Raw genomic sequence first — 18,506 nt, 5'->3', positions numbered from 1 at the left:
ATAAAAAATCATTTCCATTTAAAAGTCTTTTAATTCGCTCTATCTTTTGATATAAAATAAAAAATCATTTCCATTCAAAGGTTTTAGCCGAAACTGGATAATATGAATATTATTAGTACTTGATGCTATCCGGCTAGCTTCAATCTCCTCATCTTCACCAGCCATGCGCCGCTGCTACCCGTGTATTTTAAAGAGGATATAATTTCGATTCGTTTTCATTTTGCGCGGCGTAATAGCTCAAGAAACTCGCGTTAAGATTTCCTTTTAATTGCGCAACTCGTATGTCGGCGTTACGAGTTTACCTAAAAGCTAAAATAAATAACTAAACGAAACTCGACTCGGCCTTTCGCCGCAAAATACGCATTCTCGTAATGTAAACTCGAGCGATCGTCTTCGATCGTGATGAAACAAAACCGTACTCGCGGATGCGTAAAAGTCTAAAAGGTAAATTGTGTCAAAAAGTTTCGAAACGAATTACAAACCGGAACGTGGAATCTACGTTACGACGGCAACTAAGTTCGGTGATGAGCGCGGGCCAGCGCGTAGCTAAGGTTGCTCCATCAGTTTTTATCTTTGCGGAATTATCTCTAGCGAAAAGCCTACTTTCGCGTAAGGTCATTTCCACGCGATTATAATTATTTAAAAGGAAAATATTTACCGTAGTTTTCAAAATGCTGACGAAATAATCTAAAGCGCGTGAAGCGGCGGTAACGAGCCTGCAACCTTCGTACGAATCGGCGAGATCTTGAACGCTATGCGTTTAGCCAATGAGTGAACGAGTCGAATATTATCGAGCGCGAACAACCACGCCGTCGAAGTATGAGAGTACACACGACTCCTAATTTGCACAATATCAACGATTCGTTTGAGCCGGGAATATTCGTTACGCAATGGCAAAGTTTTAAGCTATGCGTTCGAAGTAACTCGATAGCTTTTCATAGCTAATGAGCGAGCTGGACGAATAACCGGCAGCGCGATTGACCGCTCTTTCAAATATTGAGAGAGCGAACGAATCCTAGTTTACATGGTACGCATGAATGTTTCGTTGCAGCGCGATTAACCGCTCTTTCAGATGTTGAGAGAGCAAACGAATCCTAATTTACACGTGTATATAGTAGACGTACTACGATTGTTTCGTTAGGAGTTGAAGCTACTCGCGCGGCGGTCGAACGCGAGCGTACTCGTTTGGAGGCTATTACACCATTTCTAAAGCATCGCTTTATTTGGTTCGACGTGAACATCTTTTTAACACACCTGTTCGCGTAAGTAAAAGCTTTCTATGTAGGGCTGTTTTCTTTCGAACTCGTAGATGAGAAGAACAAGCCAAAGAACGGCGCTTACTACTCACCTGTCTTTACACGCGTAGACATTAGATAGCCGGTAAACTAATAAGATCTACGATAGCGCGTCACTTTATGTCGAGAAAAGGTAACAAACTTCCTTTAAAAGAGATTTCTTCGGATTAAAAGTGAGAATATGTTATTTTTATGTTGAGATCGGACGCTGCAACAGTTTTCGTTATACACGAGTAGAGTACATCCTTCGACTACAAAAAGTGTCGCGCTTTAATTGATCACGCTTGCCAGAAGGGTTTTGACGCGGAAATGCAGCAGCAAAGTTATATATACTGTTACACACTACACATACGTAGTACATAGTACATAGTACATAGTATATGTATATATATATAACGCATACGTAGTACATGTTCATGTACATGAACATGTACGTGAACATGTACATGTACATGTACATGTTCATGTACATGAACATGTACATGTACATGTACATGTACATGTAGATGAAGATAGCGCGAAGATCGCGATGAAGATAGCAAGATGTAAAAATAAATAAAAAGTCTACAGCACCCGGTATTCCCAGGCGGTCACCCATCCAAGTACTAACCGGGCTCGACGTTGCTTAGCTTCAGTGATCGGACGAGAACTGGCGTTTTCAACGTGATATGGCCGTAGACACTGATGCGCTCTTCGAGACACGCTATTAACGCAGAGTTATAATAATGCTCACCAAGCCGTGACTATATTGTCCAATGGGCGTTCGCTGATTATTGCCACGTTTCTCATTAGCGTCTGTTGAAGCTTACTAAATGTCTACGGCCATATCACGTTGAAAACGCCAGTTCTCGTCCGATCACTGAAGCTAAGCAACGTCGAGCCCGGTTGGTACTTGGATGGGTGACCGCCTGGGAATACCGGGTGCTGTAGACCTTTAGTTTTTATCAAAATTATACTAATTTAGAATTTTCAAGCTTCTTTAATTCACTCTATCTCTTGATATAGAATAAAAAATCATTTCCGCTTGAAAGTCTTTTAATTCGCTCTATCTCTTGATGTAAAATAAAAAATCATTTCCGCTTGAAAGTCTTTTAATTCGCTCTATCTCTTGATGTAAAATAAAAAATCATTTCCATTTAAAAGTCTTTTAATTCGCTCTATCTCTTGATTTAAAACAAAAATCATTTCCATTTAAAAGTCTTTTAATTCGCTCTATCTTTTGATATAAAATAAAACATCATTTCCATTTAAAAGTCTTTTAATTCGCTCTATCTTTTGATATAAAATAAAAAATCATTTCCATTTAAAAGTCTTTTAATTCGCTCTATCTTTTGATATAAAATAAAAAATCATTTCCATTCAAAGGTTTTAGCCGAAACTGGATAATATGAATATTATTAGTACTTGATGCTATCCGGCTAGCTTCAATCTCCTCATCTTCACCAGCCATGCGCCGCTGCTACCCGTGTATTTTAAAGAGGATATAATTTCGATTCGTTTTCATTTTGCGCGGCGTAATAGCTCAAGAAACTCGCGTTAAGATTTCCTTTTAATTGCGCAACTCGTATGTCGGCGTTACGAGTTTACCTAAAAGCTAAAATAAATAACTAAACGAAACTCGACTCGGCCTTTCGCCGCAAAATACGCATTCTCGTAATGTAAACTCGAGCGATCGTCTTCGATCGTGATGAAACAAAACCGTACTCGCGGATGCGTAAAAGTCTAAAAGGTAAATTGTGTCAAAAAGTTTTGAAACGAATTACAAACCGGAACGTGGAATCTACGTTACGACGGCAACTAAGTTCGGTGATGAGCGCGGGCCAGCGCGTAGCTAAGGTTGCTCCATCAGTTTTTATCTTTGCGGAACTATCTCTAGCGAAAAGCCTACTTTCGCGTAAGGTCATTTCCACGCGATTATAATTATTTAAAAGGAAAATATTTACCGTAGTTTTCAAAATGCTGACGAAATAATCTAAAGCGCGTGAAGCGGCGGTAACGAGCCTGCAACCTTCGTACGAATCGGCGAGATCTTGAACGCTATGCGTTTAGCCAATGAGTGAACGAGTCGAATATTATCGAGCGCGAACAACTACGCCGTCGAAGTATGAGAGTACACACGACTCCTAATTTGCACAATATCAACGATTCGTTTGAGCCGGGAATATTCGTTACGCAATGGCAAAGTTTTAAGCTATGCGTTCGAAGTAACTCGATAGCTTTTCATAGCTAATGAGCAAGCTGGACGAATAACCGGCAGCGCGATTGACCGCTCTTTCAAATATTGAGAGAGCGAACGAATCCTAGTTTACATGGTACGCATGAATGTTTCGTTGCAGCGCGATTAACCGCTCTTTCAGATGTTGAGAGAGCAAACGAATCCTAATTTACACGTGTATATAGTAGACATACTACGATTGTTTCGTTAGGAGTTGAAGCTACTCGCGCGGCGGTCGAACGCGAGCGTACTCGTTTGGAGGCTATTACACCATTTCTAAAGCATCGCTTTATTTGGTTCGACGTGAACATCTTTTTAACACACCTGTTCGCGTAAGTAAAAGCTTTCTATGTAGGGCTGTTTTCTTTCAAACTCGTAGATGAGAAGAACAAGCCAAAGAACGGCGCTTACTACTCACCTGTCTTTACACGCGTAGACATTAGATAGCCGGTAAACTAATAAGATCTACGATAGCGCGTCACTTTATGTCGAGAAAAAGTAACAAACTTCCTTTAAAAGAGATTTCTTCGGATTAAAAGTGAGAATATGTTATTTTTATGTTGAGATCGGACGCTGCAACAGTTTTCGTTATACACGAGTAGAGTACATCCTTCGACTACAAAAAGTGTCGCGCTTTAATTGATCACGCTTGCCAGAAGGGTTTTGACGCGGAAATGCAGCAGCAAAGTTATATATACTGTTACACACTACACGTACGTAGTACATAGTACATAGTACATAGTACATAGTATATGTATATATATATAACGCATACGTAGTACATGTTCATGTACATGAACATGTACATGTACATGTACATGTACATGTAGATGAAGATAGCGCGAAGATCGCGATGAAGATAGCAAGATGTAAAAATAAATAAAAAGTCTACAGCACCCGGTATTCCCAGGCGGTCACCCATCCAAGTACTAACCGGGCTCGACGTTGCTTAGCTTCAGTGATCGGACGAGAACTGGCGTTTTCAACGTGATATGGCCGTAGACACTGATGCGCTCTTCGAGACACGCTATTAACGCAGAGTTATAATAATGCTCACCAAGCCGTGACTATATTGTCCAATGGGCGTTCGCTGATTATTGCCACGTTTCTCATTAGCGTCTGTTGAAGCTTACTAAATGTCTACGGCCATATCACGTTGAAAACGCCAGTTCTCGTCCGATCACTGAAGCTAAGCAACGTCGAGCCCGGTTAGTACTTGGATGGGTGACCGCCTGGGAATACCGGGTGCTGTAGACCTTTAGTTTTTATCAAAATTATACTAATTTAGAATTTTCAAGCTTCTTTAATTCACTCTATCTCTTGATATAGAATAAAAAATCATTTCCGCTTGAAAGTCTTTTAATTCGCTCTATCTCTTGATGTAAAATAAAAAATCATTTCCGCTTGAAAGTCTTTTAACTCGCTCTATCTCTTGATGTAAAATAAAAAATCATTTCCATTTAAAAGTCTTTTAATTCGCTCTATCTCTTGATGTAAAATAAAAAATCATTTCCGCTTGAAAGTCTTTTAATTCGCTCTATCTCTTGATGTAAAATAAAAAATCATTTCCATTTAAAAGTCTTTTAATTCGCTCTATCTCTTGATTTAAAACAAAAAATCATTTCCATTTAAAAGTCTTTTAATTCGCTCTATCTTTTGATATAAAATAAAAAATCATTTCCATTTAAAAGTCTTTTAATTCGCTCTATCTTTTGATATAAAATAAAAAATCATTTCCATTCAAAGGTTTTAGCCGAAACTGGATAATATGAATATTATTAGTACTTGATGCTATCCGGCTAGCTTCAATCTCCTCATCTTCACCAGCCATGCGCCGCTGCTACCCGTGTATTTTAAAGAGGATATAATTTCGATTCGTTTTCATTTTGCGCGGCGTAATAGCTCAAGAAACTCGCGTTAAGATTTCCTTTTAATTGCGCAACTCGTATGTCGGCGTTACGAGTTTACCTAAAAGCTAAAATAAATAACTAAACGAAACTCGACTCGGCCTTTCGCCGCAAAATACGCATTCTCGTAATGTAAACTCGAGCGATCGTCTTCGATCGTGATGAAACAAAACCGTACTCGCGGATGCGTAAAAGTCTAAAAGGTAAATTGTGTCAAAAAGTTTCGAAACGAATTACAAACCGGAACGTGGAATCTACGTTACGACGGCAACTAAGTTCGGTGATGAGCGCGGGCCAGCGCGTAGCTAAGGTTGCTCCATCAGTTTTTATCTTTGCGGAATTATCTCTAGCGAAAAGCCTACTTTCGCGTAAGGTCATTTCCACGCGATTATAATTATTTAAAAGGAAAATATTTACCGTAGTTTTCAAAATGCTGACGAAATAATCTAAAGCGCGTGAAGCGGCGGTAACGAGCCTGCAACCTTCGTACGAATCGGCGAGATCTTGAACGCTATGCGTTTAGCCAATGAGTGAACGAGTCGAATATTATCGAGCGCGAACAACCACGCCGTCGAAGTATGAGAGTACACACGACTCCTAATTTGCACAATATCAACGATTCGTTTGAGCCGGGAATATTCGTTACGCAATGGCAAAGTTTTAAGCTATGCGTTCGAAGTAACTCGATAGCTTTTCATAGCTAATGAGCGAGCTGGACGAATAACCGGCAGCGCGATTGACCGCTCTTTCAAATATTGAGAGAGCGAACGAATCCTAGTTTACATGGTACGCATGAATGTTTCGTTGCAGCGCGATTAACCGCTCTTTCAGATGTTGAGAGAGCAAACGAATCCTAATTTACACGTGTATATAGTAGACGTACTACGATTGTTTCGTTAGGAGTTGAAGCTACTCGCGCGGCGGTCGAACGCGAGCGTACTCGTTTGGAGGCTATTACACCATTTCTAAAGCATCGCTTTATTTGGTTCGACGTGAACATCTTTTTAACACACCTGTTCGCGTAAGTAAAAGCTTTCTATGTAGGGCTGTTTTCTTTCGAACTCGTAGATGAGAAGAACAAGCCAAAGAACGGCGCTTACTACTCACCTGTCTTTACACGCGTAGACATTAGATAGCCGGTAAACTAATAAGATCTACGATAGCGCGTCACTTTATGTCGAGAAAAGGTAACAAACTTCCTTTAAAAGAGATTTCTTCGGATTAAAAGTGAGAATATGTTATTTTTATGTTGAGATCGGACGCTGCAACAGTTTTCGTTATACACGAGTAGAGTACATCCTTCGACTACAAAAAGTGTCGCGCTTTAATTGATCACGCTTGCCAGAAGGGTTTTGACGCGGAAATGCAGCAGCAAAGTTATATATACTGTTACACACTACACGTACGTAGTACATAGTACATAGTACATAGTATATGTATATATATATAACGCATACGTAGTACATGTTCATGTACATGAACATGTACGTGAACATGTACATGTACATGTACATGTTCATGTACATGAACATGTACATGTACATGTACATGTACATGTAGATGAAGATAGCGCGAAGATCGCGATGAAGATAGCAAGATGTAAAAATAAATAAAAAGTCTACAGCACCCGGTATTCCCAGGCGGTCACCCATCCAAGTACTAACCGGGCTCGACGTTGCTTAGCTTCAGTGATCGGACGAGAACTGGCGTTTTCAACGTGATATGGCCGTAGACACTGATGCGCTCTTCGAGACACGCTATTAACGCAGAGTTATAATAATGCTCACCAAGCCGTGACTATATTGTCCAATGGGCGTTCGCTGATTATTGCCACGTTTCTCATTAGCGTCTGTTGAAGCTTGCTAAATGTCTACGGCCATATCATGTTGAAAACGCCAGTTCTCGTCCGATCACTGAAGCTAAGCAACGTCGAGCCCGGTTAGTACTTGGATGGGTGACCGCCTGGGAATACCGGGTGCTGTAGACCTTTAGTTTTTATCAAAATTATACTAATTTAGAATTTTCAAGCTTCTTTAATTCACTCTATCTCTTGATATAGAATAAAAAATCATTTCCGCTTGAAAGTCTTTTAATTCGCTCTATCTCTTGATGTAAAATAAAAAATCATTTCCGCTTGAAAGTCTTTTAACTCGCTCTATCTCTTGATGTAAAATAAAAAATCATTTCCGCTTGAAAGTCTTTTAATTCGCTCTATCTCTTGATGTAAAATAAAAAATCATTTCCATTTAAAAGTCTTTTAATTCGCTCTATCTCTTGATTTAAAACAAAAAATCATTTCCATTTAAAAGTCTTTTAATTCGCTCTATCTTTTGATATAAAATAAAAAATCATTTCCATTTAAAAGTCTTTTAATTCGCTCTATCTTTTGATATAAAATAAAAAATCATTTCCATTCAAAGGTTTTAGCCGAAACTGGATAATATGAATATTATTAGTACTTGATGCTATCCGGCTAGCTTCAATCTCCTCATCTTCACCAGCCATGCGCCGCTGCTACCCGTGTATTTTAAAGAGGATATAATTTCGATTCGTTTTCATTTTGCGCGGCGTAATAGCTCAAGAAACTCGCGTTAAGATTTCCTTTTAATTGCGCAACTCGTATGTCGGCGTTACGAGTTTACCTAAAAGCTAAAATAAATAACTAAACGAAACTCGACTCGGCCTTTCGCCGCAAAATACGCATTCTCGTAATGTAAACTCGAGCGATCGTCTTCGATCGTGATGAAACAAAACCGTACTCGCGGATGCGTAAAAGTCTAAAAGGTAAATTGTGTCAAAAAGTTTCGAAACGAATTACAAACCGGAACGTGGAATCTACGTTACGACGGCAACTAAGTTCGGTGATGAGCGCGGGCCAGCGCGTAGCTAAGGTTGCTCCATCAGTTTTTATCTTTGCGGAATTATCTCTAGCGAAAAGCCTACTTTCGCGTAAGGTCATTTCCACGCGATTATAATTATTTAAAAGGAAAATATTTACCGTAGTTTTCAAAATGCTGACGAAATAATCTAAAGCGCGTGAAGCGGCGGTAACGAGCCTGCAACCTTCGTACGAATCGGCGAGATCTTGAACGCTATGCGTTTAGCCAATGAGTGAACGAGTCGAATATTATCGAGCGCGAACAACCACGCCGTCGAAGTATGAGAGTACACACGACTCCTAATTTGCACAATATCAACGATTCGTTTGAGCCGGGAATATTCGTTACGCAATGGCAAAGTTTTAAGCTATGCGTTCGAAGTAACTCGATAGCTTTTCATAGCTAATGAGCGAGCTGGACGAATAACCGGCAGCGCGATTGACCGCTCTTTCAAATATTGAGAGAGCGAACGAATCCTAGTTTACATGGTACGCATGAATGTTTCGTTGCAGCGCGATTAACCGCTCTTTCAGATGTTGAGAGAGCAAACGAATCCTAATTTACACGTGTATATAGTAGACGTACTACGATTGTTTCGTTAGGAGTTGAAGCTACTCGCGCGGCGGTCGAACGCGAGCGTACTCGTTTGGAGGCTATTACACCATTTCTAAAGCATCGCTTTATTTGGTTCGACGTGAACATCTTTTTAACACACCTGTTCGCGTAAGTAAAAGCTTTCTATGTAGGGCTGTTTTCTTTCGAACTCGTAGATGAGAAGAACAAGCCAAAGAACGGCGCTTACTACTCACCTGTCTTTACACGCGTAGACATTAGATAGCCGGTAAACTAATAAGATCTACGATAGCGCGTCACTTTATGTCGAGAAAAGGTAACAAACTTCCTTTAAAAGAGATTTCTTCGGATTAAAAGTGAGAATATGTTATTTTTATGTTGAGATCGGACGCTGCAACAGTTTTCGTTATACACGAGTAGAGTACATCCTTCGACTACAAAAAGTGTCGCGCTTTAATTGATCACGCTTGCCAGAAGGGTTTTGACGCGGAAATGCAGCAGCAAAGTTATATATACTGTTACACACTACACGTACGTAGTACATAGTACATAGTACATAGTATATGTATATATATATAACGCATACGTAGTACATGTTCATGTACATGAACATGTACGTGAACATGTACATGTACATGTACATGTTCATGTACATGAACATGTACATGTACATGTACATGTACATGTAGATGAAGATAGCGCGAAGATCGCGATGAAGATAGCAAGATGTAAAAATAAATAAAAAGTCTACAGCACCCGGTATTCCCAGGCGGTCACCCATCCAAGTACTAACCGGGCTCGACGTTGCTTAGCTTCAGTGATCGGACGAGAACTGGCGTTTTCAACGTGATATGGCCGTAGACACTGATGCGCTCTTCGAGACACGCTATTAACGCAGAGTTATAATAATGCTCACCAAGCCGTGACTATATTGTCCAATGGGCGTTCGCTGATTATTGCCACGTTTCTCATTAGCGTCTGTTGAAGCTTGCTAAATGTCTACGGCCATATCATGTTGAAAACGCCAGTTCTCGTCCGATCACTGAAGCTAAGCAACGTCGAGCCCGGTTAGTACTTGGATGGGTGACCGCCTGGGAATACCGGGTGCTGTAGACCTTTAGTTTTTATCAAAATTATACTAATTTAGAATTTTCAAGCTTCTTTAATTCACTCTATCTCTTGATATAGAATAAAAAATCATTTCCGCTTGAAAGTCTTTTAATTCGCTCTATCTCTTGATGTAAAATAAAAAATCATTTCCGCTTGAAAGTCTTTTAACTCGCTCTATCTCTTGATGTAAAATAAAAAATCATTTCCATTTAAAAGTCTTTTAATTCGCTCTATCTCTTGATTTAAAACAAAAAATCATTTCCATTTAAAAGTCTTTTAATTCGCTCTATCTTTTGATATAAAATAAAAAATCATTTCCATTTAAAAGTCTTTTAATTCGCTCTATCTTTTGATATAAAATAAAAAATCATTTCCATTTAAAAGTCTTTTAATTCGCTCTATCTTTTGATATAAAATAAAAAATCATTTCCATTCAAAGGTTTTAGCCGAAACTGGATAATATGAATATTATTAGTACTTGATGCTATCCGGCTAGCTTCAATCTCCTCATCTTCACCAGCCATGCGCCGCTGCTACCCGTGTATTTTAAAGAGGATATAATTTCGATTCGTTTTCATTTTGCGCGGCGTAATAGCTCAAGAAACTCGCGTTAAGATTTCCTTTTAATTGCGCAACTCGTATGTCGGCGTTACGAGTTTACCTAAAAGCTAAAATAAATAACTAAACGAAACTCGACTCGGCCTTTCGCCGCAAAATACGCATTCTCGTAATGTAAACTCGAGCGATCGTCTTCGATCGTGATGAAACAAAACCGTACTCGCGGATGTGTAAAAGTCTAAAAGGTAAATTGTGTCAAAAAGTTTCGAAACGAATTACAAACCGAAACGTGGAATCTACGTTACGACGGCAACTAAGTTCGGTGATGAGCGCGGGCCAGCGCGTAGCTAAGGTTGCTCCATCAGTTTTTATCTTTGCGGAATTATCTCTAGCGAAAAGCCTACTTTCGCGTAAGGTCATTTCCACGCGATTATAATTATTTAAAAGGAAAATATTTACCGTAGTTTTCAAAATGCTGACGAAATAATCTAAAGCGCGTGAAGCGGCGGTAACGAGCCTGCAACCTTCGTACGAATCGGCGAGATCTTGAACGCTATGCGTTTAGCCAATGAGTGAACGAGTCGAATATTATCGAGCGCGAACAACCACGCCGTCGAAGTATGAGAGTACACACGACTCCTAATTTGCACAATATCAACGATTCGTTTGAGCCGGGAATATTCGTTACGCAATGGCAAAGTTTTAAGCTATGCGTTCGAAGTAACTCGATAGCTTTTCATAGCTAATGAGCGAGCTGGACGAATAACCGGCAGCGCGATTGACCGCTCTTTCAAATATTGAGAGAGCGAACGAATCCTAGTTTACATGGTACGCATGAATGTTTCGTTGCAGCGCGATTAACCGCTCTTTCAGATGTTAAGAGAGCAAACGAATCCTAATTTACACGTGTATATAGTAGACGTACTACGATTGTTTCGTTAGGAGTTGAAGCTACTCGCGCGGCGGTCGAACGCGAGCGTACTCGTTTGGAGGCTATTACACCATTTCTAAAGCATCGCTTTATTTGGTTCGACGTGAACATCTTTTTAACACACCTGTTCGCGTAAGTAAAAGCTTTCTATGTAGGGCTGTTTTCTTTCGAACTCGTAGATGAGAAGAACAAGCCAAAGAACGGCGCTTACTACTCACCTGTCTTTACACGCGTAGACATTAGATAGCCGGTAAACTAATAAGATCTACGATAGCGCGTCACTTTATGTCGAGAAAAAGTAACAAACTTCCTTTAAAAGAGATTTCTTCGGATTAAAAGTGAGAATATGTTATTTTTATGTTGAGATCGGACGCTGCAACAGTTTTCGTTATACACGAGTAGAGTACATCCTTCGACTACAAAAAGTGTCGCGCTTTAATTGATCACGCTTGCCAGAAGGGTTTTGACGCGGAAATGCAGCAGCAAAGTTATATATACTGTTACACACTACACGTACATAGTACATAGTACATAGTATATGTATATATATATAACGCATACGTAGTACATGTTCATGTACATGAACATGTACATGTACATGTAGATGAAGATAGCGCGAAGATCGCGATGAAGATAGCAAGATGTAAAAATAAATAAAAAGTCTACAGCACCCGGTATTCCCAGGCGGTCACCCATCCAAGTACTAACCGGGCTCGACGTTGCTTAGCTTCAGTGATCGGACGAGAACTGGCGTTTTCAACGTGATATGGCCGTAGACACTGATGCGCTCTTCGAGACACGCTATTAACGCAGAGTTATAATAATGCTCACCAAGCCGTGACTATATTGTCCAATGGGCGTTCGCTGATTATTGCCACGTTTCTCATTAGCGTCTGTTGAAGCTTACTAAATGTCTACGGCCATATCACGTTGAAAACGCCAGTTCTCGTCCGATCACTGAACTAAGCAACGTCGAGCCCGGTTAGTACTTGGATGGGTGACCGCCTGGGAATACCGGGTGCTGTAGACCTTTAGTTTTTATCAAAATTATACTAATTTAGAATTTTCAAGCTTCTTTAATTCACTCTATCTCTTGATATAGAATAAAAAATCATTTCCGCTTGAAAGTCTTTTAATTCGCTCTATCTCTTGATGTAAAATAAAAAATCATTTCCGCTTGAAAGTCTTTTAACTCGCTCTATCTCTTGATGTAAAATAAAAAATCATTTCCATTTAAAAGTCTTTTAATTCGCTCTATCTCTTGATTTAAAACAAAAAATCATTTCCATTTAAAAGTCTTTTAATTCGCTCTATCTTTTGATATAAAATAAAAAATCATTTCCATTTAAAAGTCTTTTAATTCGCTCTATCTTTTGATATAAAATAAAAAATCATTTCCATTTAAAAGTCTTTTAATTCGCTCTATCTTTTGATATAAAATAAAAAATCATTTCCATTCAAAGGTTTTAGCCGAAACTGGATAATATGAATATTATTAGTACTTGATGCTATCCGGCTAGCTTCAATCTCCTCATCTTCACCAGCCATGCGCCGCTGCTACCCGTGTATTTTAAAGAGGATATAATTTCGATTCGTTTTCATTTTGCGCGGCGTAATAGCTCAAGAAACTCGCGTTAAGATTTCCTTTTAATTGCGCAACTCGTATGTCGGCGTTACGAGTTTACCTAAAAGCTAAAATAAATAACTAAACGAAACTCGACTCGGCCTTTCGCCGCAAAATACGCATTCTCGTAATGTAAACTCGAGCGATCGTCTTCGGTCGTGATGAAACAAAACCGTACTCGCGGATGCGTAAAAGTCTAAAAGGTAAATTGTGTCAAAAAGTTTCGAAACGAATTACAAACCGGAACGTGGAATCTACGTTACGACGGCAACTAAGTTCGGTGATGAGCGCGGGCCAGCGCGTAGCTAAGGTTGCTCTATCAGTTTTTATCTTTGCGGAATTATCTCTAGCGAAAAGCCTACTTTCGCGTAAGGTCATTTCCACGCGATTATAATTATTTAAAAGGAAAATATTTACCGTAGTTTTCAAAATGCTGACGAAATAATCTAAAGCGCGTGAAGCGGCGGTAACGAGCCTGCAACCTTCGTACGAATCGGCGAGATCTTGAACGCTATGCGTTTAGCCAATGAGTGAACGAGTCGAATATTATCGAGCGCGAACAACTACGCCGTCGAAGTATGAGAGTACACACGACTCCTAATTTGCACAATATCAACGATTCGTTTGAGCCGGGAATATTCGTTACGCAATGGCAAAGTTTTAAGCTATGCGTTCGAAGTAACTCGATAGCTTTTCATAGCTAATGAGCGAGCTGGACGAATAACCGGCAGCGCGATTGACCGCTCTTTCAAATATTGAGAGAGCGAACGAATCCTAGTTTACATGGTACGCATGAATGTTTCGTTGCAGCGCGATTAACCGCTCTTTCAGATGTTGAGAGAGCAAACGAATCCTAATTTACACGTGTATATAGTAGACATACTACGATTGTTTCGTTAGGAGTTGAAGCTACTCGCGCGGCGGTCGAACGCGAGCGTACTCGTTTGGAGGCTATTACACCATTTCTAAAGCATCGCTTTATTTGGTTCGACGTGAACATCTTTTTAACACACCTGTTCGCGTAAGTAAAAGCTTTCTATGTAGGGCTGTTTTCTTTCGAACTCGTAGATGAGAAGAACAAGCCAAAGAACGGCGCTTACTACTCACCTGTCTTTACACGCGTAGACATTAGATAGCCGGTAAACTGATAAGATCTACGATAGCGCGTCACTTTATGTCGAGAAAAAGTAACAAACTTCCTTTAAAAGAGATTTCTTCGGATTAAAAGTGAGAATATGTTATTTTTATGTTGAGATCGGACGCTGCAACAGTTTTCGTTATACACGAGTAGAGTACATCCTTCGACTACAAAAAGTGTCGCGCTTTAATTGATCACGCTTGCCAGAAGGGTTTTGACGCGGAAATGCAGCAGCAAAGTTATATATACTGTTACACACTACACGTACGTAGTACATAGTACATAGTATATGTATATATATATAACGCATACGTAGTACATGTTCATGTACATGAACATGTACATGTACATGTACATGTACATGTAGATGAAGATAGCGCGAAGATCGCGATGAAGATAGCAAGATGTAAAAATAAATAAAAAGTCTACAGCACCCGGTATTCCCAGGCGGTCACCTATCCAAGTACTAACCGGGCTCGACGTTGCTTAGCTTCAGTGATCGGACGAGAACTGGCGTTTTCAACGTGATATGGCCGTAGACACTGATGCGCTCTTCGAGACACGCTATTAACGCAGAGTTATAATAATGCTCACCAAGCCGTGACTATATTGTCCAATGGGCGTTCGCTGATTATTGCCACGTTTCTCATTAGCGTCTGTTGAAGCTTACTAAATGTCTACGGCCATATCACGTTGAAAACGCCAGTTCTCGTCCGATCACTGAAGCTAAGCAACGTCGAGCCCGGTTAGTACTTGGATGGGTGACCGCCTGGGAATACCGGGTGCTGTAGACCTTTAGTTTTTATCAAAATTATACTAATTTAGAATTTTCAAGCTTCTTTAATTCACTCTATCTCTTGATATAGAATAAAAAATCATTTCCGCTTGAAAGTCTTTTAATTCGCTCTATCTCTTGATGTAAAATAAAAAATCATTTCCGCTTGAAAGTCTTTTAACTCGCTCTATCTCTTGATGTAAAATAAAAAATCATTTCCATTTAAAAGTCTTTTAATTCGCTCTATCTCTTGATGTAAAATAAAAAATCATTTCCGCTTGAAAGTCTTTTAATTCGCTCTATCTTTTGATATAAAATAAAAAATCATTTCCATTTAAAAGTCTTTTAATTCGCTCTATCTTTTGATATAAAATAAAAAATCATTTCCATTCAAAGGTTTTAGCCGAAACTGGATAATATGAATATTATTAGTACTTGATGCTATCCGGCTAGCTTCAATCTCCTCATCTTCACCAGCCATGCGCCGCTGCTACCCGTGTATTTTAAAGAGGATATAATTTCGATTCGTTTTCATTTTGCGCGGCGTAATAGCTCAAGAAACTCGCGTTAAGATTTCCTTTTAATTGCGCAACTCGTATGTCGGCGTTACGAGTTTACCTAAAAGCTAAAATAAATAACTAAACGAAACTCGACTCGGCCTTTCGCCGCAAAATACGCATTCTCGTAATGTAAACTCGAGCGATCGTCTTCGATCGTGATGAAACAAAACCGTACTCGCGGATGCGTAAAAGTCTAAAAGGTAAATTGTGTCAAAAAGTTTCGAAACGAATTACAAACCGGAACGTGGAATCTACGTTACGACGGCAACTAAGTTCGGTGATGAGCGCGGGCCAGCGCGTAGCTAAGGTTGCTCCATCAGTTTTTATCTTTGCGGAATTATCTCTAGCGAAAAGCCTACTTTCGCGTAAGGTCATTTCCACGCGATTATAATTATTTAAAAGGAAAATATTTACCGTAGTTTTCAAAATGCTGACGAAATAATCTAAAGCACGTGAAGCGGCGGTAACGAGCCTGCAACCTTCGTACGAATCGGCGAGATCTTGAACGCTATGCGTTTAGCCAATGAGTGAACGAGTCGAATATTATCGAGCGCGAACAACCACGCCGTCGAAGTATGAGAGTACACACGACTCCTAATTTGCACAATATCAACGATTCGTTTGAGCCGGGAATATTCGTTACGCAATGGCAAAGTTTTAAGCTATGCGTTCGAAGTAACTCGATAGCTTTTCATAGCTAATGAGCGAGCTGGACGAATAACCGGCAGCGCGATTGACCGCTCTTTCAAATATTGAGAGAGCGAACGAATCCTAGTTTACATGGTACGCATGAATGTTTCGTTGCAGCGCGATTAACCGCTCTTTCAGATGTTGAGAGAGCAAACGAATCCTAATTTACACATGTATATAGTAGACGTACTACGATTGTTTCGTTAGGAGTTGAAGCTACTCGCGCGGCGGTCGAACGCGAGCGTACTCGTTTGGAGGCTATTACACCATTTCTAAAGCATCGCTTTATTTGGTTCGACGTGAACATCTTTTTAACACACCTGTTCGCGTAAGTAAAAGCTTTCTATGTAGGGCTGTTTTCTTTCGAACTCGTAGATGAGAAGAACAAGCCAAAGAACGGCGCTTACTACTCACCTGTCTTTACACGCGTAGACATTAGATAGCCGGTAAACTAATAAGATCTACGATAGCGCGTCACTTTATGTCGAGAAAAAGTAACAAACTTCCTTTAAAAGAGATTTCTTCGGATTAAAAGTGAGAATATGTTATTTTTATGTTGAGATCGGACGCTGCAACAGTTTTCGTTATACACGAGTAGAGTACATCCTTCGACTACAAAAAGTGTCGCGCTTTAATTGATCACGCTTGCCAGAAGGGTTTTGACGCGGAAATGCAGCAGCAAAGTTATATATACTGTTACACACTACACGTACGTAGTACATAGTACATAGTACATAGTACATAGTATATGTATATATATATAACGCATACGTAGTACATGTTCATGTACATGAACATGTACATGTACATGTACATGTAGATAGCGCGAAGATCGCGATGAAGATAGCAAGATGTAAAAATAAATAAAAAGTCTACAGCACCCGGTATTCCCAGGCGGTCACCCATCCAAGTACTAACCGGGCTCGACGTTGCTTAGCTTCAGTGATCGGACGAGAACTGGCGTTTTCAACGTGATATGGCCGTAGACACTGATGCGCTCTTCGAGACACGCTATTAACGCAGAGTTATAATAATGCTCACCAAGCCGTGACTATATTGTCCAATGGGCGTTCGCTGATTATTGCCACGTTTCTCATTAGCGTCTGTTGAAGCTTACTAAATGTCTACGGCCATATCACGTTGAAAACACCAGTTCTCGTCCGATCACTGAAGCTAAGAAACGTCGAGCCCGGTTAGTACTTGGATGGGTGACCGCCTGGGAATACCGGGTGCTGTAGACCTTTAGTTTTTATCAAAATTATACTAATTTAGAATTTTCAAGCTTCTTTAATTCACTCTATCTCTTGATATAGAATAAAAAATCATTTCCGCTTGAAAGTCTTTTAATTCGCTCTATCTCTTGATGTAAAATAAAAAATCATTTCCGCTTGAAAGTCTTTTAATTCGCTCTATCTCTTGATGTAAAATAAAAAATCATTTCCATTTAAAAGTCTTTTAATTCGCTCTATCTCTTGATTTAAAACAAAAAATCATTTCCATTTAAAAGTCTTTTAATTCGCTCTATCTTTTGATATAAAATAAAAAATCATTTCCATTTAAAAGTCTTTTAATTCGCTCTATCTTTTGATATAAAATAAAAAATCATTTCCATTCAAAGGTTTTAGCCGAAACTGGATAATATGAATATTATTAGTACTTGATGCTATCCGGCTAGCTTCAATCTCCTCATCTTCACCAGCCATGCGCCGCTGCTACCCGTGTATTTTAAAGAGGATATAATTTCGATTCGTTTTCATTTTGCGCGGCGTAATAGCTCAAGAAACTCGCGTTAAGATTTCCTTTTAATTGCGCAACTCGTATGTCGGCGTTACGAGTTTACCTAAAAGCTAAAATAAATAACTAAACGAAACTCGACTCGGCCTTTCGCCGCAAAATACGCATTCTCGTAATGTAAACTCGAGCGATCGTCTTCGATCGTGATGAAACAAAACCGTACTCGCGGATGCGTAAAAGTCTAAAAGGTAAATTGTGTCAAAAAGTTTCGAAACGAATTACAAACCGGAACGTGGAATCTACGTTACGACGGCAACTAAGTTCGGTGATGAGCGCGGGCCAGCGCGTAGCTAAGGTTGCTCCATCAGTTTTTATCTTTGCGGAATTATCTCTAGCGAAAAGCCTACTTTCGCGTAAGGTCATTTCCACGCGATTATAATTATTTAAAAGGAAAATATTTACCGTAGTTTTCAAAATGCTGACGAAATAATCTAAAGCGCGTGAAGCGGCGGTAACG

At 39.7% G+C, this 18,506-nt stretch overlaps 14 non-coding genes across 14 annotated transcripts; 7 read left to right on the top strand and 7 right to left on the bottom strand.

Moving 5' to 3' along the window:
* Positions 1 to 1,856: 1,856 nt before the first annotated feature.
* LOC137409700 (5S ribosomal RNA) lies at positions 1,857 to 1,975 on the bottom strand. The gene has a single exon (XR_010980908.1). It is a non-coding gene; the product is annotated as a 5S ribosomal RNA (ribosomal RNA).
* Positions 1,976 to 2,109: 134 nt separating this feature from the next.
* Positions 2,110 to 2,228, top strand: LOC137409120 (5S ribosomal RNA). Its single transcript, XR_010980362.1, has one exon. It is a non-coding gene; the product is annotated as a 5S ribosomal RNA (ribosomal RNA).
* A 2,167-nt stretch (positions 2,229 to 4,395) lies between these two features.
* On the bottom strand, positions 4,396 to 4,514 carry LOC137409699 (5S ribosomal RNA). The gene has a single exon (XR_010980907.1). It is a non-coding gene; the product is annotated as a 5S ribosomal RNA (ribosomal RNA).
* Positions 4,515 to 4,648: 134 nt separating this feature from the next.
* LOC137409330 (5S ribosomal RNA) lies at positions 4,649 to 4,767 on the top strand. The gene has a single exon (XR_010980555.1). It is a non-coding gene; the product is annotated as a 5S ribosomal RNA (ribosomal RNA).
* A 2,265-nt stretch (positions 4,768 to 7,032) lies between these two features.
* Positions 7,033 to 7,151, bottom strand: LOC137409698 (5S ribosomal RNA). Its single transcript, XR_010980906.1, has one exon. It is a non-coding gene; the product is annotated as a 5S ribosomal RNA (ribosomal RNA).
* A 134-nt stretch (positions 7,152 to 7,285) lies between these two features.
* Positions 7,286 to 7,404, top strand: LOC137409099 (5S ribosomal RNA). Its single transcript, XR_010980343.1, has one exon. It is a non-coding gene; the product is annotated as a 5S ribosomal RNA (ribosomal RNA).
* Positions 7,405 to 9,613: 2,209 nt separating this feature from the next.
* LOC137409697 (5S ribosomal RNA) lies at positions 9,614 to 9,732 on the bottom strand. The gene has a single exon (XR_010980905.1). It is a non-coding gene; the product is annotated as a 5S ribosomal RNA (ribosomal RNA).
* A 134-nt stretch (positions 9,733 to 9,866) lies between these two features.
* On the top strand, positions 9,867 to 9,985 carry LOC137409097 (5S ribosomal RNA). The gene has a single exon (XR_010980341.1). It is a non-coding gene; the product is annotated as a 5S ribosomal RNA (ribosomal RNA).
* Positions 9,986 to 12,127: 2,142 nt separating this feature from the next.
* LOC137409696 (5S ribosomal RNA) lies at positions 12,128 to 12,246 on the bottom strand. Its single transcript, XR_010980904.1, has one exon. It is a non-coding gene; the product is annotated as a 5S ribosomal RNA (ribosomal RNA).
* A 134-nt stretch (positions 12,247 to 12,380) lies between these two features.
* LOC137409209 (5S ribosomal RNA) lies at positions 12,381 to 12,498 on the top strand. The gene has a single exon (XR_010980445.1). It is a non-coding gene; the product is annotated as a 5S ribosomal RNA (ribosomal RNA).
* A 2,154-nt stretch (positions 12,499 to 14,652) lies between these two features.
* Positions 14,653 to 14,771, bottom strand: LOC137409176 (5S ribosomal RNA). Its single transcript, XR_010980414.1, has one exon. It is a non-coding gene; the product is annotated as a 5S ribosomal RNA (ribosomal RNA).
* A 134-nt stretch (positions 14,772 to 14,905) lies between these two features.
* LOC137409329 (5S ribosomal RNA) lies at positions 14,906 to 15,024 on the top strand. Its single transcript, XR_010980554.1, has one exon. It is a non-coding gene; the product is annotated as a 5S ribosomal RNA (ribosomal RNA).
* Positions 15,025 to 17,124: 2,100 nt separating this feature from the next.
* Positions 17,125 to 17,243, bottom strand: LOC137409694 (5S ribosomal RNA). The gene has a single exon (XR_010980902.1). It is a non-coding gene; the product is annotated as a 5S ribosomal RNA (ribosomal RNA).
* A 134-nt stretch (positions 17,244 to 17,377) lies between these two features.
* LOC137409103 (5S ribosomal RNA) lies at positions 17,378 to 17,496 on the top strand. The gene has a single exon (XR_010980347.1). It is a non-coding gene; the product is annotated as a 5S ribosomal RNA (ribosomal RNA).
* The last annotated feature ends 1,010 nt before the right edge of the window (positions 17,497 to 18,506 follow it).

The sequence above is a fragment of the Watersipora subatra genome, chromosome 11 (genome assembly GCF_963576615.1).
Source record: "Watersipora subatra chromosome 11, tzWatSuba1.1, whole genome shotgun sequence".
In the NCBI taxonomy this organism is placed as follows: Eukaryota; Metazoa; Bryozoa; class Gymnolaemata; order Cheilostomatida; family Watersiporidae; genus Watersipora; species Watersipora subatra.
The sequence above is the reverse complement of the archived record's forward strand: the minus strand, read 5'-3'. Positions and strand labels throughout refer to the sequence as shown.